Source organism: Abramis brama (genome assembly GCF_963993115.1).
Source record: "Abramis brama genome assembly, chromosome: 5".
NCBI lineage: Eukaryota > Metazoa > Chordata > Actinopteri > Cypriniformes > Leuciscidae > Abramis > Abramis brama.
In genome coordinates, this window is record NC_139967.1 from 34,622,347 (window position 1) to 34,636,095 (window position 13,749).

Here is a 13,749-nt window from a genome sequence, read left to right on the forward strand (position 1 = left end):
TATCGTAATAATGTATGATTTGCAAAAATAATAACTGTGTGTAGATGAGAGACTCAAAGTGTATGCGCGTTGAGCACACGCTACATTGATTATGGCCCTTAAAATAGCATATGAATAACATGCGCAACGCGCCACTGACTTTAAACTGTTTTTTTTCGGCCAGTGGCGGAATTGTTTTCTAAACCTGCAAACCGCCCCGGGGAGTGCAAGTGTATTTCTTAGTTAACCGACGTGCGTCTGTGGAGGGAAAAGTCTGCTTTGCGCGGGTGCAAAATAGGAATGATACATGCGTCGGTGTACAAAGTCAATTGCGCTGGGTGCAAGATAGGGCCCATGGTGTCTGAAAGGTGTACTCAGTTCAACTCACAAGTTTGGTCTGCCTTCTTCAAAATGTTGAATGTGAATGTAAGTCTCAATTCTGGCCATCACCCCCAGTCTAATGGTCAGACGGAATGCTTGAACAAGGAACTGATAAGATTTCTACGCACCTACTGTACAGAGAACCAGCCCGAGGGAACCCGGTATTTACCGTTGGCCGAATACGCTCAGAACTCTTTGATGAATCTCACTACTTGCCTGACACCATTCAAGTGTGTACTGGGATTTCTGCCCCCACTGATTCCATTGTCTGGAGAGCCCTCCGATGTTCCAGCAGTGGATGAGTGGATGCAGAGGAGTGAAGAGGTCTGGAATCAATCCCATGTTCACCTAAAACATGCTGTCCGCCACCAGAGGGAACAAGCTGACCGCCACCACCGACCAAACCTGAACTATCAACCAGCTGTCCACCCAGGTCCACCATGTTTCTGTATCGCTCTAACGTGTCAATAACTCTTGCCCATTAAAAGTTGGATGGATATATGTGCATACCGCAATATATAAATGACATAGAACAAGTTAAATTGATTCACTCTTTATATCATTGCTACAATATATATCGTCATATCACCCAGTCATAGCAAACAGTACTTAAACACATTTGACTAGCTAGTTGATAAAACCAACAAATGATTCACTATCAAGAATGACTGGCTAATGCTATTCTTTTCCCTTGCCAGTGCTCTTTTATTTCTTCATGTTAACTGAAGGCAAATCTGAATGATGTTCCATTTGAACCTTAATCAACAAGTAGACCTCACCTTATCTTATTCCTTATTAATACAGACAGTTCACTCACCCACAGCTGCAGCTCATGTGCATGAAAGTTGGGGTTTGGAAAAAAACTAATTACACTTGATTATTTTCAAAGGCTTTAAAATATAAAATAGTATTTTATATTTCAAATACGTATTTTAAATATGTATCTGAAATACTGCCCATCCCTGCTCTACCACTGTAATATGAAAATTGTATTAAGGTTAATGAGTGGCTATTAGAGTATATTGTATTAGCTAGGATAAATCTCTAATAGTATCTTAAGAGGCATTTGGGGCAAAGCAACATGGGACATGCTCTTTAGAATGTGGTTCAATATATGTGATTTACTTAAAAGCCATTCCCACTATAGGAAGACAACTGAGAGTGGAAAGATGTAAGAGGAAGAAAGTCGATGCTGTAGCTAAGAAGATAAGTGCACATTTAGGTTGTCCATAGGGACAAACCAAACCCTATTGGCCCCACATCTCAGATCCTAGTGAACAGGACATCAGAGCAGCTGAACTAAAACTGGGCTAGCAGACAATTTTGAGGCAATAGCTTTTTGCAATGAAAGCTAAGTACTTTTAGGACCAAGCATGAAAAGAGAACATTTTAAACTGATTTAATTTCAAAACACCAGAAAAGCTGTCTCAGATTGTTTCCATGAACAATTACACCTTTAGTTCATCTTTGAAGAAACCTTTGATTTGATGAAGATGTTAATCATCAAGATGAAATCAAACTCTACAATACTGTATTTACTTAATTGCACGTTAATGGTCTTTGATGAATGATTTATGAATGTATGTTATTCCAAAGAAAAAATGGTTTGTTTTAGTAATCTATCATCAAAATATACTGTAAGTTGTTTTACATATAGTAATGTTAACAATAGCATAATGCACTGATGTTTGCTCTGGTTGGTGTGGTCACTTGTTTACCATCTGTGGTCGTTAATTAAGTTATACTAAGGGTCAAGTGCGTGTATAAAGCCATAATTGCAAGATATAAACATGCAGAAAAGAAGTCAGAATTGCGAGTTTATATCTCACAATTCTGACTTTATAACACGCAATTGTGAATTTATATCACGCAATTGTGAGAAGAAAAAGTCAGAATTGTGAAATAAAAAGTAGCAATTCCTTTTTTTAAATGTATTATTCTGTGGCAGAAACAAGCTTCCATAAAAATCTAAAGGTCATAGCATGTAATTTATTCAGTTCACATTAGGGACATTAAAGGAATGCTGGTCAGATTTGGCAAATTCATCAACAAGGACAAACTAGAAAAATATTCAGATTAAGTCTTCAGTTCAGTTCATGTCATGTTTGTGCTTGTAAAATTTACAAACTGGAAATGTGTTCAATAGTTAGGGCCTATAATGATCTCCCCTGAGGGCCCCAGCATGATGGGGCCCAATGCAATAAACTTTAAAGTGGGCCCAGAAAATGCCACTGCAGGTTAAAGGGGGCCTATAATACCCATAGAGAGCTTTCTTTTAGCTTTCCCATTCATCTCAATGGTAGTTTCATGGGATAACATAAAAATTCAATCCATTTCAATCCATATGAAAATAAAAGGTTAATACTGCAGCCTGTTACCTGAAATATCTCAAAACATTTATATGTATTCATCAGAATGTAATGCACTGCTGATTTGAATGGCCCTCAATGGAGAAAGATGCTTTTTTGCAGCCAGATGGTGCCAGTCACGCCATCTACCAGCAGGGGCTAACAGGGGCGCACTACCCTGCCAAAGCGCCCGTTAAATAACTGCAATATGGTTCAGTATGGTATTAAAGGGATAGTTCACCCAAATTCTGTCATCATTTACTCACCCTCATATTGCTTCAAGCAAGTATGACTTTCTGTGGAACATAAAAGGAGATGTTTTATTTAAAGGTCCCATATTGTACACCTTTCAGGAGTTTTATTTTAGGTTTTGATGTCCTTAAGAATATATATTTGCGGTATAAGTACCAAAAACCATCTCAAAATATTTTTACAACTCCTTTCTCAGGAGCTTTGCCAAGAACATGTCGATTTTGGCCTGTCTAATTAATATTCATGAGCCTCTCTTCTGATTGGCCTGTTGTTTACTGAGTGACTCACGGCCAGGCCAACCACAAGTGACTAGGGTCATGTATGCTGTAGCCTGCTGTGTCTTGGTGATGCTCACAAGTAAGGTAAATAAAACACCTGTAATGATGGTGATAAATTATTTGTTAAAACATTCACAAACCACTGTTAATTTAACATAAAAGCAAGCATAGGCTACTGCGTGCATGGTTTGGCATGACAGAAATAGCGCAAAGTGCGCTCCCTTAATAATTCCTAAAAAGCTGACATCTCAGTTCATCACAATCTCACAAAGCTCCGTCATTATCAATGAAGCTGACTGCACAATAAATCTTTCATAATGTCAACACTTCATTTGTTATAATCAGAGGTTTTGCCAGCATGCAGAATTCAGCACTGAACAAAAACTCAGTTTTGAGCGGTGAGTGGATTCTATCTTAAATGAATCTCATTGGCCATTGCGTTCAATAAATCAACACATATGTCTGTGATTGGCTACATTGCTCAACGCTGCAAACATGTTATAAATAGAAACGCTCGGAGTTACTTAACTGTAACCCTTGTTCCCTGAAAAAGCGGAACGATATGCTGCGCTGCTCAGCGCATTGGGAACGTCTTTAAACATGACCAGCTGTGAATATAGTGTGCAAACACGTCAATAGAATTGACCCGGAGGTAATAGCCTCGGTCGATGATGTCATCAGCGCGCACCTGTAAATAGATGAGCTGCAGGTGCATCGTCAGATATTTTGTTTGAAGAGCAGTCCTGGGACATCTTCTGCACAGAAAGGCAGCGCAGCATCTCGTTCCGCTTTTTCAGGGAACAAGGGTTACAGTTAAGTTACCCCGATCGTTCCCTTTCAAAAGCTACAATCAATGCTGCGCTGCTCAGCGCATTGGGAACGAAAATGTCCACACCGCTGTGCTTGAAGGTGTCTGGACCCCTTACGGTTGTGTAGGTGTGCTCACAAGAACGCAAGAAGGCCTCAGACATTTGCTTCTGATGTCGACTCAAGGACGTGAGAGCCCGAAGTGGCATGAGCATCCAAACTATAAAATCTTATGAACGTGTGTGGAGAGGACCATCCTGCCGCATCACAAACAACTTGTAAGGGGGCACCCCTTGCCAAAGCAGTAGAGGAGGCGACCCCTCTGGTGGAGTGAGCCCTTAAACCCATTGGTGAAACTTGACCGCGCGCCTCATAGGCAAGAGCAATAGCATCCCTGACCCAATGTGACATGGTCTGCTTGGTGGCAGCAGCCCCTCGGTTGGGGCCCCCATAACAGACGAACAGTTGCTCTGATTTACGCCACTGGCTAGTGCGGTGGACGTAGGCCTGAAGAGCACGGACTGGGCACAGTCTGTGAGATCTCTCCTGTTCCGGTGTTGTGAATGGCGGAGGGCAGAAGGTCTCAAGAGTGACAGGATGTACAGTCGAAAAAGGAACCTTAGTCAGGTAGTCAGGATGAGGATGCAAAATCACTTTCACCATTCCTGGGGCAAAGTCTAAGCAGGATGACGAGATTGACAGAGCCTGCATATCCCCAATTCTTTTTAAAGAGGTTATTGCCATAAGAAAAAAACATCTTTAGAGTAATTTGTCAGACGCTGATTCTAGAGGTTCAAAGGGGGTCTCAACCAGACCCTCTAGGACTATTGCTAAGTCCCATGAAGGGATCTTGGTTCTTACGGGAGGCCTCAGTCGTCTGGCCCCATGGATAAAACGAGCAAGCAGAGGATGTCTCCCGAGTGGCACCCTGTCAACCAAGGCGTGGCAAGCCGAAAGAGTGGCCACATAAACCCTGAGAGTGGCGTGGCATGTGCCTGTTGATCATTTTTCCTGCAGGAAATCCAGAACTGAAGCAATCTGGCAGTTGACTGGATCTGCATTATGTACAACACACCATCTTTCACCCCATTTGTTGGCATATCTCTTTCTAGTGTAGGAAGCCCTAGCACTTAGAATGGTCTCAACAACGTCAGGCAAAAGCCCAGTGTCCCTCAGCTGGTACCCATCAGGGGCCAAACCTGGTTCCACAGGTTGGTCCTGGGATGGAATATCGTGCCCTCCACCTGAGACAGAAGGTCCCTCCTCTCCGGAATCGCCCATGACAAGCCTTTGAGGAGAGATATTATCTCCGAGAACCAAACTCTGTTCGGCCAACGCGGCGCTATTAGTAAGAGGCAAGACCCTTGTTGGCGAACTCTGGCTAGCACTTCCGGAAGTAGAGCGACTGGAGGAAACGCATACAGGCGCTTTTTGGGCCATGTATGCGCCATCGCGTCCAGACCCAGGGGGGCTGGGTGACTCAGAGAGAAGTAGAAGGGGACATTGTCTGATAAGAGGCAAAGAGATCCACCTCCGCTTTGTACAATCTGGTCCAAATCTGTTTCACTACTTCTGGGTGGAGTTTCCATTCCCCCATCGGTAGTTTCTGTCTGGACAGTAAATCCGCTCCCACATTCAGATGCCCTGGAATGTATATTGCTCTGAGTGACAGGAATTTGTCCTGGGCCCAGAGAATGATTTGTCTTGCTATTCTGTTCAGATTGTGTGAGTGCAGACCTCCCTGGTGATTTATGTAAGAGACTGTCGCTGTATTGTCCACCCGCACTAGGACATGACAGCCCCTCAATTGAGGGAGAAAGTATTTCAGGGCCAGAAATACAGCCGTCAGCTCGAGGCAGTTGATGTGCCAATCGAGCTGATGACCCTCCCATTCCCCTTGAGCTGGATGACCACTTAAGACCGCTCCCCAGCACGTCAGGGAGGCATCTGTCGTTAGCAGTCTGCGATGACAAGGCACCCCTAGAGTGGGACCCAAGGCGAGAAACCTTGTGAGAAATGTGTCTGAGCCACATAGTTAGTGTACGAAGCCTGCGGCACGTCACTTTTATTAGCCTTTGAGGATTGGCCCTTGGATGAAATCCTCTGGCTCTGAGCCACAACTGAAACGGTCTCATGTGCAACAACCCCAAAGGGATCACCATGGCTGCTGATGCCATGAAACCTAGTACTCTTTGATACTGACGAACAGTGAGATGTTGGCCTAGCCTGACTTTGCTCAGGGTATGCTGAATGGCCTCGATTCGAGCGAGAGACAGTTGTGCCCGCATCGTGATCGAATCCCAAACGATCCAGAGATAAGTCGTTCTCTGGGCAGGAGAAAGAACAATTTTCTTGGTACACGATCATCTTGACAGTTAACATCTTGAACTTGAGCGCTTTTACCATTTTGTTTAAGCCTCGAAGATCTAAGATTGGACGCAGCCCTCCATCCTTCTTGGGAACCAGGAAGTATCTGCTGTAATAGCCTGACTCTCTAGGAACATGTTCTATGGCCTCTTTGCTCAGTAGAGATTGTAGCTCTTGTGACAATACGTGCGCCATCTCCGGCTTCATGGAAGTGGAGACCACTCTGTTGAAACGCGGAGGACGACGAATAAATTGGACTATTTGTACTGTGCTTAATACCCATGCAGAAATGCCTGGCAGAAGTTTCCACGCTGCCAGACTCTCCGATAGTGGTACTAGTTTTAACACTTCCTGCTGAGGGGATGTTAGATGTCCCGTGTCCTGTTTGACGACAGCAGGAAGCAACGGGACATCTAACATTTCGCTGGAAACCACTGCCCCCCGAAACTTCAGAGGTGGCGGAGATGGAGAGGTTTCGTGAGGGTAGCGGAACGGGATGAGCAGACATTTGAGGGGAGCTACCCCCACCAGACTGTTTGCAAGACCATCAGGACTTCTTCCTTTTATTAGTAATAACAGTCCTGAGGTCAGCCCTGGGAGGTTGCTGAGCGCAACAAGCCGGTCCCCAGTCTCTCTGAGGGGGAGCGCGACTTGCCACACTCTGCTTCTTAACCTCCCTAGATCTTGAAGGACCGGGGAGAGGTTGGGTGGCCGATGGCCTCTCCCCTTGAGTGCGGCGAGGAAGAAACTGGACAAATGCTTCCTCGTGTTTCTTAACTTCTCTAAATCTGGTGACTACGGAGTTAACTGCATCACCAAATAAACCAGAGGGGGATATCGGGGCGTCAAGTAAAAAGACTCTCTCTTTGTCTTTGATGCCAGACAGATTGAGCCACAGATGCATCTCCATGCTCACCAAAGCAGACATTGAATGGCCGATGGCGCGGGCCGTTTGCTCGGTGGCACGAAGAGACAGGTCTGTGGCTCTAAGAAGCTCAGTGAAAGCTTCCTCATCAATAGTCCCCCCCGCACTCAAATCCTTCAAGAGGTCAGCGTGGTATGCCTGTAACACCGCCATGGTGTGCAGCGCAGCACCAGCCTGACCTGCAGCTTGGTAAGCTTTACCCATGAGAGCCGACGTTGTTCTACACGGCTTCGAGGGGAAGGTAGGTTTCTTCAGCTTCAGATAAATCCCATCACCTAGCTATCATCACATAAAGACTGTGTCTGTTCCCCGAATTTGGAAATCCTAAAAAACGTTTCAACCCATCTAATGTTAAAAATGTATTTGATGTTCAACAAATAAAAAACAGCTATAATACAGATGAGCAAATGATAAAGCTTGGGTTGCTGAATATTCGATCCCTTACTTCAAAAGCATTTATTGTTAATGATATTATTACTGACTATAATCTAGATGTGCTGTGTTTGACAGAAACCTGGCTAAAACCAAACGATTACATTACTTTAAATGAGTCCACCCCGCAAGATTACTGTGAACCTTGTCTGAAAGGCAAAGGGGGAGGTGTTGCTGTAATTTATAGTAATATTTTCAAGATCACTAAGAAATCTAGTTTTAAATATACTTCTTTTGAAGTGTTGGTGCTTAATGTAAAAATAGTGTAAATGACAAATCACGTTTGAGATTTGTGCTGGCTATTGTATACAGGCCACCAGGGCACCATAAAGATTTTATCAGATAATTTGCTGACTTTCTATCAGAGTTAGTATTGGCTGCAGATAAAGTACTAATTGTTGGTGATTTTAATATACATATAGATAATGAAAAAGATGCATTGGGATTGGCATTTAAAGACATTCTGAACTCTATTGGAGTTAGACAACATGTGTCAGGACCTACTCATTGTCGTAATCATACTCTAAATCTAATATTATCACACGGAATAAATGTTGATGCCGTTGAAATTCTGCAGCAGAGCGATGACATCTCAGATCATTATCTAGTCTCGTGTAAATTACATTTAGCCAAGGCTGCAAAGCAGACTCTGTGTTACAAATATGTGAGACCTATCACTTCTGCCACTAAAGATCGCTTTATTAATAATCTTCCTAATCAGTTTCATCATCTCAGCATCCCAGATAATTTAGAAGAACTAGAGGTATTTCGCATTTTTTATGGAAAGAGAGTTCGATTGCATACAGAGAGGCCTTAAAAGCTGCTATCTGCTTATTTTTCAACCCTATTAGAAGAAAATAAACAAAACCCTAGGTATTTATTTGAAACAGTGGCTAAACTAACGAAAAAGAAAACTTCAAACCCAGAAATTTCCAAGCAACACAGCAGTAATGACTTTATGAACTTATAAGATTGATAATATCAGGGACAAAATTATAACTATGCGTCTACTACAGTATCGCATCAGGGAGTGCATTGTAGTCTCCGATCGTGGTTGTATCTCTCTATTAGTGTTACTCGATCTTAGTGCTGCATTTGACACTATTGACCACAACATTCTTTTAAATAGACTTGAAAATTATGTTGGTATTAGTGGAATTGCATTAGCATGGTTTAAATCATACTTATCTGACCGTTATCAGTTTGTAGCAGTAAATGAAGAGATGTCTTATCGATCACAAGTTCAGTATGGCGTACCACAAGGCTCAGTACTAGGACCACTGCTGTTCCCTCTGTACATGCTACCATTAGGAGATATCATTAGGAAGCATGGAATTAGCTTTCACTGTTATGCCGATGACACTCAGCTCTATATTTCTTCACAACCTAACGAAAACTACCAATTCACCAAATTAAAAATTGGATGACTAGTAATTTCCTTCTACTAAATTCTGAAAAAACAGAGATTCTAATTATTGGACAAAAAACTTCCTCACGTAATAACCTAGAATACTGTCTAACACTTGATGGCTGCTCTGTTAAGTCTTCGTCGTCGGTTAGGACCCTGAGTGTGCTCTTTGATACCAATCTTTCATTTGAAAGTCACGTGTCTAGTATCTGTAAAACCGCATTTTTCCATCTTAAAAATATATCTAAATTACGCCATATGCTCTCATTGACAAATGCGGAACAATTAGTTCATGCGTTCATGACCTCAAGGCTAGATTATTGTAATGCTCTACTGGTTGGTTGCCCTGCACGCTTAATAAACAAACTACAGCTGGTCCAAAACGCAGCAGTTCGTGTTCTTACCAGAACCAGGAAGTATGACCATATTAGCCCTGTTCTGTCAACACTGCATTGGCTCCCTATTAAACATCATATAAATTTTAAAATATTGCTGATTACTTACAAAGCACTGAATGGTTTAGCTCCGCAGTACTTGAGCGAGCTCTTAACGCATTATAGTCCTTCACGTCTATTGCGATCTCAAAATTCCGGCCAGTTGACAATACCTAGAATATCAAAATCAACTGCTGGTGGTAGATCCTTCTCCTACTTAGCACCAAAACTTTGGAACAGTCTTCCTAACATTGTCCAGGAAGCAGACACACTCTGTCAGTTCAAAGCTTGACTAAAAACACATCTCTTTGACCTAGCATACACATAACACATTATAGACTTCTATAATTCAATGTTAGGCTGCATAGATCAGGTCAGCCAAAACCAGAAACACTTCCAATAAATCCTGATGTACTCGTTACATCATAAGAAGAATGGCATCTACGCTAATTTTAGTGTTTTTGTTTATCCCGAGGTTTTCCCGCAGCTTGCCGGGTCCAGGCTGTATCCAGATCTGATGAAGAACCTGCGCCTGGACCCGATGTCATAGCGGGGTGCTAAAGTGCCAACTAGTTTCTCCTTATGGAGGATCCATTTACCACTCCACAGATAAAGCGTTGTTGGGAAAATTCGGTTCGCGTATCTACCCCAAAGTGATACAATTCTGTATCAAAATGTTAAGGCCAGACAAGTAGTTTTTTAAGGCTTGGTTTGTAGGGAATTACAAACCTGCGCACATATATTCAAATGCGCATACCAATAGACTGAACTCGTAATACGCATGTGCACGCCATCAGCGTTCTCACAGGTTTCGCGTTTAAAGTCTGTGTAGAGTTTCCTGTTAAAACGATGTTGTGTTAGCGGCCTCTAAGTTAATAACTTATGATCGTTGCGACCGAAGTGAATCAATCAGATTAACTTTAGCTGGAAAATAACTTTATTCAAGAACTGCTATAAAGCCAAAACAATCTCTGTTACTTTAAACTATCCTTGTATCTCTGTAAAGCCGCTTTGGAACAATCTACATTGTTAAAAGCGCTATATAAATGAAGATGACTTGACTTGACTTGACTTCAGCGAAGATGCAGACCCAGGCGAGAGATAGCTCGCGAGCGTCTCTTCAACCTGGGGCATCTCCGCATACCCGTGTGACTTCGCACCCGCGATAGTCGAAAAAGTCGACGTCAAAGGCAAGAAGATACGCGAGGTATATGGTTTACTAGATAGTTCGTCATGGAGGTCCTCGAAAAAGGGGAGAGACTGATGTCGTGGTCCCTCCCCCTTGCCACCAGACAGAAACCTATCCTCTAGCTTACTGCGTTTGGGGGTCTCTTGTTCGCGGGGCCAGTCAAGCTGTAACCTGGCCATTGTGCGAGTAACCACCTCGAGTAATTCCTCGACGGATTTATCGTTGTGCGAGGAACGCTCAGAGAATGGCTGCTCGAAGTCCGCAGACCCAAGAGATTCATCATCGTCCCTCGCATGAGCCGAAGAAGCACCGGAGTGCACTTCGGGATCACGCGAGGAAACGTGTGGATCTGGTGAACGAGCAAGCGAAAGGGACGGATCCGTCTCTTGCTCGTCAGCCAAATACATTTGGGAGCCCCACGATGGTAATGCGGGTGTGGACTGAAAGTAGCCAAGACGAGCACAAAGCATTTTGACAGTGAATAATTCACAATGCTCGCACTCGCCTGACTCTACTGCAGTGACCACATGCTCCTCCCCCAAACACACAAAGCAGTAAGTGTGTGTATCCAGTTCTGACATAGGACGAGAACATGGAGGGACACAGCGCTTATTCTGCTGTTGACTCATTTTTAACCAGCTGATTTCTCTTTTCACTATGCTGCTTTTGTGCAACATATGAATAGCAATTTATTTGTTTTTAGATGTTTTATTTTTAGATATTTCTACTTTGCGGGAGTCCCGCGAATCGTTTTATTCTCCCGCAACCCGCACACACGAGTACCTCACGCCCGCACTCGGCCATCACATCTAGTCCTGCGCCGCACTCTGTTGCGTTGGGTCCCGCGGGAGTGCAAGTCTCTACATCCATTGACTGAACAGCATTTTCTCGACATGTTTCCGTGTTGTTGTTGCTCAGCAACGATGTTGTCTGGGGTTGGGCAAAAGGAGGGAGGGACGGTGGGCAGTGCTCGGGGTGGGACTGAAGGCGATGACTAGGAGTAGTAGGCCTAGTTCTGACGTCACATTTTTACGGAAGTCACAATGGCTCGTTGAAAAGGCAATGGCTCGTTGAAAAGGCAATGGCTCGTTGAAAAGGCACAGCTACTTTATGCAGGCTGTGTGCATTTGTCTGTGGATTGACTGTTTTGAAGTTACATAGCCCCTTAGACCTCTGTTATCATGAAAAAATCCAGGAAATTTCATTTTTGACAATATGGGACCTTTAAAAAGTGTTTTTGTGGGAAAAATGAAATCTAAAACAACACCGAAAAAAAACAACAACACTCTGACTCATTTTTTGTTGTTGTTCAAAATATCTTTTAACAGTTTTGGAACAACATGAATGCCAGTAAAGGGGTAAGAATTTCCATTTTCTGGTGAACTCTTTCTGGTGATCTTTTTAAATGTCCTTTGTATCTGAAAGCATTAAAAGTTTTTTCATTGTGAAATTATTACATTAGTTGTATATTGCAAAATTATAAAAAGGGAAGATGACTTTCATCACAATGAGAACGTAACAGAGAGGCTTAATTATGACTTTGGTGGCTACATGGCACTGACGAGTTGAGGGGAATTAGATTAGTTTATCTAATGGCTGCCTTGAGATGAAAGAAAAAAGAAATGCATTAAAAATAAGCACCTTTAGGGCTCTATGTCTTCCCTGAATAGTGGTTTGCCAGTGTCATGGTGGCTTGAATTAAATGTGCATTTGCTGAGCTCAGACAGACCAGACAATTCAATTTGACACTGCCTTTAGAGAAGAGCTGAGGGCTAATGAGTTGCTCTGTCTTTAGTGCATATCCCACTGCTTCTGGATCAGCTCTTTCACTGCAGCTAAACAGATGAGGTCATCACTTTCTGCCCCCGTTACCATGGAGAAAGAATATAGGCTGGTAATGATATCCACCTTTAGACTGGTCTTATTTTTTTTTAGACTATTCAGTCCCATTTGACATTTCCCTTGGCTCCAGAAGGCTTCGGAAGCTGAAGTCGGGTCATTATCCGCAGAAATCTTTTTCTCCACACAAAAAAGAGCATATTGTTTTCTTTATTTATAGAACTTTATTTTGGAGACTGTCATTTGATCTACACATATCTGGCTCATGATTTCATTTGTTTCAGGCAAGAAGTGTAAAATAAAGACTGGCTTTATTGATATGAATCACATTGCAAGTACACCACAGACACAAGCATAACAGTTTTAGATGACGCCATCTATTTCTTCTAACTAAGATAGCTGACACATGAATCTGTCTTGAAATACAATCATAGAATAATACCCTGTAAATACATATTTTTTTTTCACATTGTCTTTTGACACCTTTTTTGTGGACAACTATATATTATATATATATATATATATATATATATATATATATATATATATATATATATATATATATATATTATATACACTAATTGGCTTCTTTTTCTTACAATCCATCCTACTAATTAAGTCACTTTATAAACACAAATTTAGAAAAAAAGATAACCCATAACAAAAGATACAGCAAAAATGAAACATGGCAGGAAGCATAGCAAACCCATTACTAATCTAATGTCTTTTTCACATTCAAGGGTCATATTACTGCAAAAAAAAAAAAAAACCAAAACAAACATACAATCATGTGAATTGTAGTGCTAAAAAATGCTCATGCAAATGTTTGCGAAGATCAGAAACTACATACAGTCACAACAGCACACTGCAGTTTTTTAACAGATTGCCTCCAACAGTCAGTGCCTTCGGTTCTTTAGTTGATGTTAAATAGTTTTGATTGCTCTTAATACAAAGGACATAACTGGGTAACTTAATGACATCTTTCTTTCATCAAGCTTCTCTGCCCTCTACTATAATTGAATCATGTTCGTAAACTGTACAAGTATACTGTATATATGTATACATACAATATGTTACTTTTGTTTTAAGAATAAATCTATCCGAATTTTG

The 13,749-nt window shown here is 42.1% G+C and overlaps 1 protein-coding gene across 1 annotated transcript in view; it reads right to left on the reverse strand.

Moving 5' to 3' along the window:
• ppil3 (peptidylprolyl isomerase (cyclophilin)-like 3) overlaps positions 1-13,749 on the reverse strand; it is a 359,195-nt gene that overhangs the window by 51,903 nt on the left and 293,543 nt on the right. The window lies entirely within an intron of this gene.